General features: G+C 27.5%; 1 protein-coding gene and 1 long non-coding RNA gene across 2 annotated transcripts in view; one reads left to right on the forward strand and one right to left on the reverse strand.

The window, feature by feature from the left end:
- The window catches only part of LOC126833648 (prolactin-releasing peptide receptor), an 84,083-nt gene that overhangs the window by 27,845 nt on the left and 39,251 nt on the right, over positions 1–16,987 (reverse strand). The window lies entirely within an intron of this gene.
- On the forward strand, positions 9,996–11,431 carry LOC126833650 (uncharacterized). The gene is made up of 3 exons (XR_007684992.1): positions 9,996–10,154; positions 10,663–10,875; positions 10,998–11,431. It is a non-coding gene; the product is annotated as an uncharacterized LOC126833650 (long non-coding RNA).

Consider the following 16,987-nt stretch of genomic DNA (forward strand, 5'->3'; position numbering starts at 1 on the left):
CGCGTTACCGACGTGCGATATTATTAAGGGCGAGTTATGAATGTTTGAAACCCTTCAAAATGTTATTTACAAATATATATATATATATATACAAGGCTCCGACGATAATAATATTTACACAGAAATTTATCTTGGAAACATTGCGAAAGTAAGTTGTCCAGATTTATGCTGGGTCGTGTACACACAATAAACTTGAGTACTTACTTTATGTGCATTGTGCATATATGTAAAACAAATATTTATTTTTCTTTCAGTTCTCCTGCCAAACTAAAAGTGTTTATTCCTCACAGAGATGGACAATTGTGTCTTGCAAAAGGTTATTTTTTTAAAAGTTATTCGAATCAAGTAAACTGGGTAAAGTGCAAAGCTAACTGGATTTCTATACATTTGTGTGGCGTTAAGTGATAAAATGTTTTGTTTGAACTTAGAATAAACATACAATCGATTTGACACTGTCTCTGTACTATTTATTAAATATATAAAAGTATCATACTTATAATTTTATATTGAGGTGAGACTTTCGAGCTTGCCCTTTTGTGGCATTATAAACAACAAAAAATTATTTAGTAACCATTTGACTAAAACTTAAAATATGAAAAACTTAATTTTATTTATTTTGGTTTTTAACTGGAAACCACTATTCCACAACTGCATGAAAAGCTATAAAAATATAATTTTCCCAATAAAATTATTAGGTTTAAAATAATTTGAAACTATTTGACAAATAGTCAATTTGTAATAGTCAATGGACAATGTGCATTATATTTAGTTAAGTATAATAATTGTAACTAAAAATATAATTATTTGTTGAATTATGGTGGACTTTAGCTGTTTAAAAAATTAACTATACATTTATGAAAAAATAAATTAAAACAATTATGACGAATGGGGAAAAAGACTAGTACATCTAAAATCAGATGTTTTTGGGACTTGCGTTTACAATTGCCTTGTAAACATTATTTTGCCTTCTATGAGTGTATTTACCCTCAAATGGAATTATCATCATGTAGCTTAACGGGCCACGAAGGCCCAACGCTGCCATTATGAGATGGTTTCTTGATGAATTTAATAGGAAATAAAAAAAAATTAATAAGTTTTAGTTAGATTAAATAGTACTGTACACAATTGGATAAATATATAATACGGTTGACAATTAGTTAATAGTAAACCAATTACTTGATGGATATTTAAGGATAATTTTTAACGAGGAGCTATCACTTTGTTTTTTTTTTTTTTTAATATGGAAGTGTTATTTTTATTTTTGTTGACATTTCTTATTCTCAATTAAAATTCGAATATAATTAATAATAAATCAAGGGGCTACAATATTTTACAAAAGCATTCATTAATTACTGTATCGTAATAAGATGATATTTCAATACCTAATGTTTTTGTTTTATTACAAATCGTTTATTTGTTTAGAGTATAACAAAAGAATATCTATCTTAACACTGATTAAAATGTTTTAATTAAAATGCATTCGTCTGCAGCTCTTTGAATACAAAATTAACGACACACAAATTGATCATTATAACAGCAAAACGCGAATCGTTCAAATATGAGGTAATTTGAGCTTTAAGATGAGATATGTATTTTACTATTGTTTGAAATTATTAATAAAGGTTCCCTTTTGCCATCAATTAAGTCAATATTTATTGATACCTTATGTATAGTGAATACAACAGATAACTTGTATACAATTTCAAAAATGCCTTTCTTCTGCGTTGTAGCGAATCAACTATTGCATACAGTTAAATTGTTACATTTTTATATTAGTCAGTAAAAAGTTACAAATCATTTTTGTAATAGTTACCACACGGATAAAATTACATTCTAATAATTAAAAAAAAGATATTCGGATAAAATAAGTTTTTCATTGACTTTTGAATTGAAAAGAAATTCGACCGTCGCGTCGTAGTGCAATTGCAATATTTAATTTTATATTAAAGAACTTGTACACCAACTCTGGACGGTTTGATTAGTTTGTAATTTCACAGAAAACTAGCAATATTTGTTCAGCGAGAAATTGTAATTCGTGCGGTAGGTTTATGTTATTCTTGATTGGGTTTCCGCAGTGGTAGAATACAAATTTTAAGTTGTTAAAGTCTAGCGTGTACTTAGCAAGGAGAATATCATGGCATGTTTGCAATTTAAGTTTTTACTCGTGTGTTAGTTTGATACATGCTCTAAACTCAAAACCGTAGTTCAGTCAAAATATCAATATTTCATGTAAGACAAATTTTGATAAAAGTAAACATAAAACAATAAGTGAATAAGTGAGCCAGTGAAGCCTTACTGACTACAGTGTCAACATATTGAGAAGACATTAGTAATGAATAAAAATAATAAACACCTAGTTACTCTCTCCGCTCTACGGGAAAACATTCAATTATGGATATGTTATCTCATAACTCTTATCACTTATCTCTTATCGTTTATCTCTATCTGAAAGTGTAACGCAAAAATGGCGACATAAAATTTCTTGTGCCCAGTCCAAAAACATATCCATGTTAAAAAAACATTCGCTGAAGTTTAAAAATTTTGCTAAAAATTACTGAACTAATTGTACTTATAGAAGTTCTAAAACTGCGATTGATATTTTACTTAACACAAATGATACATTTTATGAAATTTAAATGACCACCATATAACCGTAATGACAGTTTGAAACAACTTTATAAAAATGTGTACATAAAAATGATAGAGAACCCAAACATAACTAAGCAAATAAATTAAAGCTGCATGAGGTAGTATCAGAGTTTAATTATAAAATAATATATTGTTTATAAATATTGAAAAAAATAACACCTGCCTATTGGCGGAAAATATAAACGTTGCGTTATATTAAGTATAAAATATCAATCCAGTAAGCTTTGATTAAAATACAAATTATACTTTTAATCAACTAATCAAAATTTAAACTCGGCATGTCACATGGGTGCTAAATTATTATGAGAATCAGAAACCGCCTGGTGTGGTTTGAAATAATGTTATTTTTCCAAAGGCCAACATGAACGAAGACAAACATTTATAGAACAAAAACTTTCCAGGGAAATATTTTTTTGTTATAAAATGTAATAAACAAGTATATATATATATGTAATAAACATAACATAAATAAATATGTAAATATATAATAAACGTCTATAATGTACACTCACTTCCCTATTGGGCGTATTAAACTCGTTAACTAAATATAGGAACTCAATAAAAAATTCTATTATGGTTATTATCTATGTATTTTTTAGCGTTATATGAAGGACTATGTATTTTTTCAACCGCTAAACGTTAATATGTACTCCATGAAACACAAAGCACTTATATTGTTTCAAAGGCAATAGTAATTTAATTTTTACGCCGTACGGTTGGTCGCGTTTTCGTTTCTAGAATGAACTTTTCAACATCACATTTATAATAGTAGCTTCGGGCGAAGCAACTATTTGGCCAAAATTAATATTTAATTTGGGCAAGTTCCGGTTCAAAATAATCTCAGTTGTTTTTTTTGTTTTATCATTAGTTTTTATCTATTTAATAATATCATTGGGTGTATAATAATTTTATTATTTTGGTTTTTTATCGTCGATTTATTTTCTTAACTCATACAATTGTTAAACTAACAATATGTAATATATAATGTATATTGTAACGTTAAGTCTTATTGGTTTAAAGTTTGTATCTCGAACGACAATATCAGTAAATCACTAAAATACATTTTAATTATTACTTCATTTGATAAAACGTATTAAATTAATACATACATTGAAATCGTTCAAAATTAAGTTAGGGTAAAAATACGTGACGTAAAATATTTTTTTGAAAATATGAAGTACCATTGAGAGGCTACATTTTTTTTCCAAATTAATAATTTTATCACACACAATAGGGCACTAAAGTAAATCTGTCGTTTTTGTGATGGTAATTTTTTTAAGAATTCAAATAATAAATTAAGTAAACGCAAGTTTCTTTAAAAAAAAGTTTCGAATTTTAATCAAATAAAATACTAAATTAACGTTGTTCGAGAGTTTTTAAGGAAAATTTGAAATTATTGGTTATAAGGATAGATCGCATAATACTTGATACATCTTATCAACTCATCACTATGAAAATAAATTTGAATAACCGCGAAAAGAGTTTATTGGCCGTTCGCAAATAAGTTAAGCTCAGCGGTTAGATTAAGTTTTCCTTAAGTACACGTGTTATGACTTCAAAAAAACTCGACGATACTCGTCGCACATTCTACTTTGAACTAGTTAAGTGTATATTTCTTGTTTTTTTTTTGTTTGAAAAATGTTTGGAAAATTTAACTAATTTGGACGACAAAGTAAATTGTTATTATCGTAATGTGTAATAATTTTTAATTAAAAACTTGAATTTTAAAAGTTTTTAACATAATAATTACTATTTTCGTCGTGCACTAATGCTAAACTTGCAATAATATCATTAAGAGTAGTCGTGTTAAGTTAATAGGTTAATTACTTGTACACAATATACTTCCACGCGTTGCCTATTTAAACACTATAATGTTGTTTAGCTAAAATGTATCTGCTCAGACTGGTAGTAGCTTATTTTCAAGCTAGAAGAGCAAATGTCTAGGCTTAGTGTGGACAAGTGCAACGAAAAAAAGATAATATCATTTATGGCGCATTGTTAAAAATTTAACTACCGTCAAAACATTATCGCTATCATATTCTAAAATAATAGCTATCGATTAAAATTGGTTGGCGTGGAAGCTGATCATTAAAAAAATAATACCTCTTATAGCCTTTAAAAACAGGATAAAACAGCAATCAACTAAACAATATGTAGTTAATCGCACCGAATGGCACAAGAACATTGTAAGAACTTTGGTCATAATGTATTATTTTGTTTCTCTCAAAAACTTATTGGTTGATCCCATATTGCACAGTTATTTCTAAATCTTTTGGTCAGAAATATTAGAAGTGTAATAATATTTGTTTAGTGGCTTGAAAGTAAAAAACTTTTCAGATAACAATACAACTAATATTATTACTTTTAAAATATAGTAAAAAATTGAGGAAAAAATAGTTTAGTAAAAATATTTTCTCAACGCTTTCACTATATTTTAGAATTAGTAATATAATTTTTACCATCTAAAAATATATCATTTTTACTCAGTATGTTAATAACATCAGTAAATTTGTTTAGAAACCATCATATCATGATGGCAGCGTTAAGTCTTCAACTACTGTTAAGCTTACACGATGATGATGTTAGTAACACACTTATTAAAATATTTCTTAAAGATATTATAATAGTTGTGTGGTGTTTAAATTATTTAAAGTATTTAAATTAAATACTAGATAAAGACATCACTTCTCATTCCGTTAGAATAATATTAGAAAAAAGAACATTAATTTTATACACTCTCATTGCTGAATATATTTCAATTGGAAAACTGATATTATTATTAAATAATACTATTAATTGTCACAACATTTTTGATATTGTCAATACAATATATTCTTACATGAGTATTGTTTTTGGCTTTCGTCACAAACCAAGTACAAATGGCCACTAAGCGACAAACTTTGTAGTTTTAATCTTCTCGGACTAACACCTATTGTACTACCAAATAAACTGCTGTCATAAGTCATAACCATTAGATCGTTTTTTACCTACCGTTGTATGCTGTCTAAATGTTTACTTCCAAATTTTGTAGTATTTTATTTATATTTTAGATAATATAACGGAATTGAATACTGTGTCTATTTCTAAAGCAAGTTATCGATATAATTAAAAAAATAATAATAATAATATTAAATAACAGTAAAGCTGCAGCAAGGTCTTGGATTAAATATTTTTAATAAGGCGCTTCGGTTAGGCAATATTGGTACGTGACTGTTTTCATAACAAGCGGTTGCCTACATACAATTATAGTAAAACTGCTCTATTGTTAATATTTATTTATTTTGTTGCTAATATATTATATATAATAATTGTATTATATAGTGTGACGCATAAAAGTATACAGCTTTTATACGAAACTGGATGGTTTGGTTATAACCTGACTTTCACAAGAAAATGTATTTTTTATCATGATGTTTTAAATAATATCCGGTTCCTTGAAATTTAATCAAAACGGATAAGTCGGTTTTGCTGTCTAGTTTTTATTATTATTATTATGATTATGTTGAAACATGCTGAAAATATAGGTATATCTTTGTGAACATTTTAATGAAATTAAAACACTTGCGCGTTTAGTATCATTATTAATTGTTTTTTAAATATATTTGGATTTTAGAGGAAATTCAATAAACAATTTAAATACAACAATTATTTTTCCGTTAAAAAATCAGATACTTTATATTTTTGTTATTCTGTTGCAGCTCTCCTCGTTAAAATTAATAATACAATTAGGCCAGAAAGATAAAGAATATAAACGCGTCACCTTTACGATTGCCCTGTTTGTTTTAAATAATATTAAGCACTGTGACTTTTGTGACACGAAGGAAGACGTAGAGACCGGGTTTTTTTATTGAAACATCTTGTAAAACAATTTATCGATTTCTAACGTTTTTCTCTCTGTAGAAAAGAGTACTATTTGGCTTGGATTAATCATCAGTCGGTCATCAATAGTACTCCAGGTCGTGTGTGTCGAAAAAGCTAAGATTTTACACTAAATAAATGTGCACGTGGGAATACCATTTAAGGTTTCAGGCACAGCTGTTGGGAAATGGCTAAATGTATTTGTTCATTGTCGTCGGTGAATACCAAAGCACTCCTTTTCAGTTGACGTGGTCGTGATGGGTTTCTGTAGGGAAAACGAATTTACGTGCCATTCTCGTGAGTCGTGACAGATTGTTATTCAAGGACACGAAATTAACGCCTGTATAGGTACCTGTAACATGTGAACCCACACGTTGTAGAATGCCACTACAAGGGTACTCTTTTTCCGGCGTCATTGACTGGCGTAGAAAGCGATTAAGCCCCCTCTAGGAGTGCACTAGTTTTGTGTGTATTGTGTTTGTGATTAAATTAATATTTTCCAATAAAAAAATGTACAAGACACACCGAAGAAGAGGGGGGGGGGGGTCGATTGAGCCTTGAGCGAGTGTCGTTTATTAATTTCTGATATAAATGCCATATAATTAATACCCCTTCTGTTCTCAGTCCTCAATACGCTCCTCTCTTTCTCACGTTACTTTTTTTAATTGTGTTAAGTTCAGAGTAAACTAACATTGTTATTGTAGAATGTAAAACGTGTATACTTTATACAATTAAGTTTAATTTCAAATCATTATTGTTACTATGCTTAGTATGTTAATTTACAGTTGTTGAGCTGTAATCTTTTTTTAAACAAAGGCAAATAAAAAGATAGAATAACTTTTGAGAATCAAATTACCGTGGTAGCGATAATGGCTTATATATTCGCATAAAAATACCGTAGTGTATATTTTGTAAAAGGTAACCTTTCCAGGGGAAAATATACAGCCATAAAATATTGTTTCATTATTATACTAACGTGCGTATTGTTAAAAAGCATTCCGACACACTGCAATCAAATTTTTACTTTTTATCTTACAAAAAAAAAGAAATATATTCATTTTATCCAATTTGGATGATAACAACTGCGTAATTTTTTTCTAAACTATAATTATTAAAAATTCATATAGTTTTATAATCATTGGAATTGAACAGAATAAACAAAAAAGAAACTACCGGTTTTAAGATAATTTTTGGGCAATATGGAATTTAACGGAAGGAATATTATTTCTTTCAATCTGAATCGACGTTGTCATATGATGCTAATAATTGATATTTATTAGAACTACCTTTAATATTTATTTTCATTATTAATTTAATAACATAAAATAAATTAGAGCCATTGCGTTATGACGTTTTTTACTTGTTGAATGTTAGTGTTTAAATTTATTTCGTATTAATTTTGTGTACATTTTGAAAAAGAAAAATGGTTGAGGCGATAGAAATTGAATTTTTGCAATATAAACCCAGAAGGACTAGGATAGAGGGTCATATTACCCAAGGCGACATGATTAGATTTTATGGATAGCAAACTGTAAAATATAAAAATACTGTTATAACATTTTATAACATTCTCAATATGGTAAGACAGCGTTTAATGAACATTTTCTTCTGGACATAGCGAAGCAATAAACTTAGAGTTAGGACCCAAAAACTAAGGTTCAAAAGTAAGTAAGTATATTTAACATTTTAGTTCAAGTTTCTGTATTGTACAAAAACCAATGATATATTTGCTTACATTATACGCAGTATTTTTCACAACGATTGTTGCAATATATAAAAACAAAAAACACCTTTTGGTATCATAAAGTTTTTTTAAGCAATAACTTTATTGTTGGTTTTTTTATCGAAGACAAGTTATTTTGTTGTTTTGGTATGTAAATGATTCAACTATTTTTCTGAAATGACTGTAGGGATGTAAAAAAATGAAAAGTACCCGTTATTATCACAATCTTAAAGTATTAACATTATAAGAATTTTACAAAAACAAATTGTACAGTTAATCATTTTGTTTTATTATCGAAACCCGGTTGTTTTCCACAATCACAGTAGCAATGTAGACAAATGATAAATGGTTTTTAATATCACAGTTTTTTTAGGTTTTAACACAACTGTCGTGTTTTTTAAAAACAATTTGTATAGAATCATTTTTTTTAACAAGTTGTTTTCCATAATGTTTTTTATATTACAAACAAATGGCAAAAACATATTAAAAATCATGAGGTTTCTAACGTGTTATGTATTTTTGTGTTTATAAATTGTTGACTATTTTTTTGCATGATCGGATCCTAATATTACAGAAATTTAAGGAATTCTTTTTTTTACTCTGTTAAATTTTACTAAATACATTTTTATAATTATTGCTGTGTATTTAATTTAATTCGAATATTAAGTTGTATTAAACAGACATTAAAAAATGAAGGTGTTTTGTAGATTTAGATTTTCAATAAACTAACCCGAGATTTTGGAGCCTGGCTACCTAAAAAACATAATGATGCAATTTATTTCTCCATTTTAAAGTATCTAAAGATTTTTAGACAACTTGAAATAATAAAAAAAAAATCAAAAATCAAATCTTTACTGATATAGTCAATAAATATATTTTTTTCAAAAACATGCATGTATACTGAAGATCTAAAAAGAGGTTATTTATGGTTCTTACATTGTATTCTGTATATATTCATATATTCTGTAATCAAACTAATAGTAAAAAATAGTAAAAACAAGAAAAAAAATTAGCAGTTTAAAAGTTGCTTCATTGTCATCTATGGAGAGGTAAGTTTAGCCAAAATAAGATCCCCATAGAATATGGCCGCTAACTGTCAAAGTCTCTAAGTTGTCCAGTTATCCAGTCGTGTATGTGAAATAAGCCCATCCAAAAAATGAAAAAAAAAAGCTGTTGCACATGGAAAATAGGTATAATTATGTTTTTCCCCCCTGAAGACTTATAACTACACGCAGGGCTCTCATATGTATAATCGCTAGTTAACTAGTATTTTTAAGTTTAATTTAAATGTCTGTTTTGCACAACGATAGGTTCATAAAATGTTTTAAATACAGCATTTTCTTACAACAAATATTGCAATGTAAATAAATGACAAAAATCAGTCGGTATCATAAAGGTTTTGGTTTTAACATTATAACAAAAATGTAATATTCTACAAAAACCGAGTTTTAGTGCTGTATTATTTCAAACAAAACAAGTATTCAATGCGTATGTCTAACAATGTGGTAACGTCGTGCAAGAAAATAGTTCAAACATTTAATTACACAAATAATAAAACAAAAAAACACTTGTTTTCGATAAAAAACCTACATACACCACAAAATATAATATGTGCTAAAGTTCTGTTTTAGTTGTTAAAAAAGCCAGTACGGTGGGATTAGGGCATAGAGGGGGGGAGGGGTTACAGGTTTACAGGAATTATTACAACTAAAACAATTTCAAATAAACGTTTCATTTTATTATATAGCAGTCTAGAATTAAGTATAGCAATCAATTATGTGATACATTTGCTCTGGTTAAAAGTTTTCAAGTCTTAGTAAGCTTATCGATATGAACAATTTTTAATATAAAAGTGAAATTAAAGTACATAATATTATCGTGTTTAATGTATTCTACTGCGACGATACATTCTCTCAAAAACAAGGTGATTATATACATTTTTAAAATTTTATAAACAAACCGTTGACAATTGGTGTATTTTGAGACAATATCATTTATTTTTTCATAATTATCAATTTTAAAACAATTAATCATTTGTTAAAATAAAAAAAAAATTTTATTTTATAAAAAATGTGTTTTTCACAAGCCGTTAAAGTTATTTGTCTACGATAGAAATAGTTTTAAGCGTCATTCGGCATGTAAACAAAAGTTTACACAAAAAACGCTCATTATTGTATAAGTAGTATTACTCACATTATAATTATTTTATTGATTTATCTTTTTACGGCGATTACATAATTTATTATTTTTTTCAATTTAAAGTTGTATTGAAAAAATAATAAGTCGCCGCAATAAGATAAATCAAAAAAACAAATTATAACATATGCATGGATGTTTTTTCGATACAGAATGGGAATGGAATAAACTTTTTGCATTGTTCATCCAATAAAATACCTTTCACAGTACCTTTTAATTTTTTATTACTAATCTAGCACATATTAAAGGAACTGCATGACAAGATAATAAAAGAAGTCATTCAATATATAACCGGCCAGTTATACAAACAAAAAATAGAAGATAATGTTACCGACGAATCCCTACATTGTCATTTTGAAGAAATGGCAGGTAAATGAATACCGAGAAGAATGTGATGATGGAGATAGCGACTTGAAGCGAATATGGAATTTTGCTAATTTCAAAAAGACGTAATATTATCAATTTGATAACATAAATAAAATCTTAAATAACTTAGAGCCATTAAGTTTTTACTTGTTGAATGTTAGTATTTCAATTTATTTTATGTCAATTTTTTTGTAATTTTTCAAAGGCGACGGAAATTAAATTTTGCTGTATAAACCCAGAAGGAGGTCATATTATACAAGACGAAATAATTTGATATTGCGGAGAACAAGTAACTGCGGATCAAATTAGAGAAGTTATGTCTCAGTACGGAATAAAGATCTGTAAAACTTGTAAGTATAGTCTACGAAATTACAATATTTTACTCACTTTCATTGTTTTATTGTATTCAGCTATTACGAGTATAATGTTATATAGCGTGGCAGTTGCCGTTTAGGTAAAAAACCTTAATAAAATTGTGAAAGGGAGGATGGGTGGAGTTAAGCTTATCAGCGCGCATTAGTCAATCGCACTCGACCTTTAGTCCTAAATGTTTAACTTGAATGCCATTTAAACTAGGAATTAAATTGTATACAATATATTGACTTGTTATTATTGTTGTGATTTTACTATAGAATCTACTTTAACGTTATACGAAAATGTGTCATTTATATTTTTCATAATAAAATTATTGAATTACCATTAAAAAAAAAAATGAAATATTTCAGAGAGTGACGTCTTCCAAACGGTGTTATTATTTAATACACGAGTAAGCTTTACAAAGAAACATAAACAAATTAATTTGTTCTATTGTTACTTAAATTGAATGACAATGTCTAGTTGAATATACGAGAAATTATTATAATTGTATACATGGATTATTATTATTAGTATGGAGACTACATGTTGTATTTTATTTTAATGCAATTATATAATTTTTATTATTATTCATACCGTTTATCACGAGGGTCTGGAAAAACACCAACGTTAACATTGATATTATACATTGGGAGAGATTATCAGATTACAGCAGGTGTAGCTGATTTTTTTCAAATATATTCTATTGTCATGGTAAATTCTCTGGAAATCTCAAATAAATTAGAGTCATTAAATTAATCTAATAATATCTAATATTATATGTCGTCTTGGACAATATAACCTTTATCTAATGCTTCTGGGTTTATTTATTGTTGCAATTTCCATGGCCATAAAAATTTTTTTTGGCATTTACACAAAATTGATACAAATTAATTTAATTACCAAACATTCATCGATTAATTCAACGACTCTAATTGATTTAGGTTTTCCGGAGAATTTTCCGTCGGCAATAGAATATATTAAACGAAAATCAGCCATACCAGCTGTAATCGGATTAACTTTTCCCAAGTGTAGAAGAGCTGTTAACGTTGGTGCTCTGCCATGCCCTCGTGATAAACGCTATAAAAAATAATAATACAAATTATATAATTGTATTAAAATAAAATACACTTTGTTGTCACCGTAATAGTATTTAAAACAATATATAAAACTGTAATAATTTGTCAACTAGACACTGTCATTAAATTTAAATTAAAAAAAAATAAATTAGTTTGCTTATGTTTCTTTGTATGGCATACTCGTATATAAAACAAAACTTGTTTTGAAGAAGACACTATAAAATATTTCAATTTTTTGAAATGGTTGTTCAATAATTTCATTATAAAAATCATAAATGATAAATTTGTATACAATGTAAATGTTTTTTTTTTTACAATAAAATAATTTCAATAATAACAAGTCAATGTTGTATAAAATGTAATTGCCATTTTAAATGTTGTTCAAGTTAAAAATTTAGGGTGGGAGATTGAGTGTGGTTGAGTAATGCAGATAAGAATAAATCTTCACACTACCCTTGCTACATTTTAAACTTAAAAAACCAAAAATTTGAATATTGTCTAATATTTTAATATAGCATAAACAAAATTGTTTTCCAAAATAAAAACTACAAAATATCAATAATTTTAAAAGAAAACTATACGGTAAAAAAAAATTAAACAAAAAAAAAAGAATATGCAACTTAAAAAAAATTCTGGTCATAGGCTTCTTATTTTTTTTTTTACTCATAAACTTAATATCAAGAGAAGTACAAAACAAAATTATATTAAGGTTTAACTAAATAATTTGGTACACTAATATTTATAATTTTTTGGATTGAAAAATAGCATAGTAAAAATGTTTAAAAAAATGTTTTTATTTTATAAGTAAAAAAAAATGATATTTAAATATGTTCTATTTTATAAAAATTGTTCCCCAAAGTGTATAAAACTTGTTGCTGGAGATAATTTTTAAAGGATTTTTTTATAAAGTTGATACACAATGTATGTTTAATTTTTATTTAATCTTATTTACCAATATTATGAAATTACAAAATTTTAATAAAAAACATTAATAATAATAATTTGTAAACATTAAACATGTATAGATAAGTTATTGTTGAAAAAATAATAATTACCTTGTTATTGAGAGAATTTACCGTCGCAATAGAATATATTAAACAAAATAACATGATGTACTTTATTTCCATTTTTTTTTATATTAAAAATTGATTTTATTGATAAGCTTACTAAATCTTGAAAACTTGTGAACTAGAGAAAATGTATCACATAAATAATTCTTATGCTCGATCGTAGCCTGTTATGTAATAAATTGAAACGTTAATTTAAAATTGTTTTTATCGCTTTTAGTTATAATAATTCCTGTAGACCTGTACGCTATGTCACGACGAAGACATCTGAAAATACAAAGGGCAATTTTACATTAATGTCTTACCTAAACATGCCTTGTACAGTCCACAGGGACATTCGGGTACATAGACCCGAAACTTAAGTGCTCTTGAGACAAAAACCATTTCGGTTATTAATGGTTCGTTGTTTTTTTTTTTTTTTGTAGATCATGCCTATGAGTTTAAAATCAAAATTTGACGGATAAGTTTAATGAACTTTCACTGTATAAACAGTGACAAAGTGAAATCACTCCGCAGCTAAATCACATTACAGAAAACATTTAAAAATTATGGTTTATAAATCACTTTGTAAATGTATTTTTGAAAAAATTTAGGTAAAATAGTAAGTTTTGCGATAACGAGTTTTTAAATTTACAATTTAACGTGATAATTCAAGTAGAATTTGTACCGTCTAACGTTGCTGTCTTTCACTCGAGAAGTGTAACCTCTAATTGTTTTTTCCCGTTGAAATGACACCTAATACATTAAGATTATTGTTATTTAATGTGGCCACGTGTTACACGGCAAGAGTTAATACTTAAATGATTCAGTGCGTTAGTTGAACGAAAAGGAGTTGTATTGAATGGTTTCAACTGATGGCAGTAAACAAAAAATTCATTTCAACAATAACGTAGGCGTGAGTAGCATAATCTGATAAACCTATTTTGACTTTAATTAATTTCTATTTATTATATGATGTATCGTTCTCGCGTCGATTATGACTTTAATTTATTGTCGGTTTAAGCATTGGCGGAGAGAGGGTTTTAAAACTTAAAATTAGCGCTTTGCAAAATACCTACGTTTATTTTTCAGCGAAAGATTTGTTGAAATCAAAATAAATGTAGCACTATATTTAAGTTTTAGTAGGTTTTTTTAAGCTTTTTAGAATCCCAAGACCTTCCTGATCACTGCCAATACGCCTGAGATCTTAAGAATGATTGTAAAATAACTTTGATTTTGATTATAGTCTAACAAAATATGTGTGCACCATAAATGTCATACCGATAGTGTTTGTTTCGACGTGAAAACTATAAATTATAGCGTCGAAAGTAATTCCTTAGAGTTTTGAAGTATGTGAGCACGGCAATGAATTTAATAAAACAATAACGGGATTATAAAAATGAAATATCGATAGATTCCTGTTATTCTGGTTGGTAAGTCGAACATTTTGGAGGGTAACGATCAGTATATTTGTTGTAATATAACGGGTTGTAAGTACCGTTTATGAAAACCGAAATAAGATACATTTTTAGCACACTGTTCCTTTTAATATTTTATTGAAATACATATTGTACCATAAACATAATGTCTCGCAAGATATCATTTGAAATAAATACGAAAATTACTTTAATAAAATCACTTTTAACATTTTTATTCAAAACCGAAATAAAAACAAACAGACTGAGATTTCCAAAGAACTAATTTTAGCATAGTTATGAGTTTTTCTTTGTCGATGCTTAATGAGAAATCGGTACTTTCAACCTTTTTGAAATTTTGGTGGTTTCGTGGAAATGAACTTCGCCCACAAGAGGTCTCTTTTCGGTGTCCACATCAAACAGTTTTTTAATTGGATGAACTAAAGGCTAATGCAGAAGCCGCCGTTAGTAGTTTTGGATTACTTTAATCTTGTGTTTTGTAACGGTATTCTCATGGAATTAACCTTCGAAAATAATATTATTAGCATAGATATAATGAATTCAAACCTAGGCATGACTGGTGTTTTAAAATGCACGGTGAAACGCTATTGGGACAAAATATTTAAGGCACGTAGGACTATATGGTGATGAAGATAAATTGAAGTGGAGCTTTCTTATATCTATGAACTATAATACACAAGGAGCTGGGGAAAATGAATGATTAAAACAAAGTTCTCAAATCCAGAAACTTTTCTCAACATTTTTTAAATTTTTTAATGATTTAAAACTATACACAACAATCAAACATTGGCGGTTAGGTTAGGTATTTAAGGGGGGGGGGGTGGCTTGGTATACTTAAAACCTTAAAATTAGTGCTGTTCAACCGACATTTATTTTTAACAAATTTTTAAATAACTCTCTAGCCAAAAAATCAATAAGGTATTTTGAAAATCACTGATTTTATGTTTTAGTATTCCAAGTCCCCTAAATAGCCGCCAATGCATTCACACTCGATTTGAGACTACAATCTTGTAACTCGATATAACAATATGGATCTACACAATATGGACGACAAGATGTATTCTATTGTTATATAGTAAAAAACATAGGTATGTACTACCCACTGTATAATAGAAAAGTCATCTGTCTACTATTCAAAGTTTTGCATCCAAAGTCTTTTATTCATATTCAAATATATTTTTTTTTTTTAAACCAATCACTACCATGTTTCGATCTTAATTCGCTGTCTTCTGTTATTCGTAATAAAAATTTTCTTTCTCAAAATTATATCATGTTTATCGATTTTGGGTGTATTCGTTTTTAACACTAGAATTTGACACGGCCGTTATCGCGGGGTTTCCCGCATATAAGCAAAAGCGAATAATTACAATATAAGTAAAAGTAAGCAATATATTTTGTTATAAAGTACCTTCTACAAAATGGGAAATTCAATAATATGTTAACGATTGTTATGATTTAAAAAAAAGTTATTGTTTTGAAAAATTAAATGCTACATTTTTGTCATTAAACATAGATTTTGTAAAGCAAATCGTTTACAGTGCAATCGAATGTAGATTTACCAAACTTGAATGATAATAATATACATTTTTTGAATTTACCACGACCTATAATTAATCAAAAACACAATTCGTTCTTAAAATCTGAAAACAGTTTTCTCATTCGCTTTTTTCTACTCCATTTATTTTTTATGTTAGCTTGTTTTTAATCTCACCGAATGACATCTTTGTTGAATAAGACAATGTCGTTTTACTATAATCATCAAATAATAACTACATTAAGTTTATTTTTAGTTGTATGTAATACTAAATTTTAATTCAAAATGACAAGTGGAAAAACAAGTTTGTTGGAATTAAAGCGCGAATATTGGTGAATAATACATAAGCTGAGATAACAAAAAAAAATCTATGAAGGTAGCCTGGCGTGAAATATTATATGACATCCCCAAAACGTATAAACTTTGATGAGTAACCACACTAAAATAAATAAAACATTTAGGTCGTCTGGCAAGTTTTCGATAGTCTGCCACTCTGAACTGAGCATTCAAAGATGATAAACGATATACTGTGCGGCGAAAACCATTTGTAGCATAAATGTGGACATTTTATCATTTATATCTGGTAAAAATAGATTATAAAAAATTTGTCGTCGTTATAATTAAAATAAAAATTACTTTGCGTGTAAAATAACAATTTAACGAATTCGCTAAATAATAAAGTTGAAATGAAAATGATTTATACAAATTATATTTATATAAATAGATATTTTTGTGTGTGTGACTGC

Source organism: Adelges cooleyi, unplaced genomic scaffold (genome assembly GCF_023614345.1).
Source record: "Adelges cooleyi isolate 19-005CV unplaced genomic scaffold, UGA_ACOO_1.1 ACOO_flye_CR_arks_rails_tigmint_CR_PRNA_2, whole genome shotgun sequence".
NCBI lineage: Eukaryota > Metazoa > Arthropoda > Insecta > Hemiptera > Adelgidae > Adelges > Adelges cooleyi.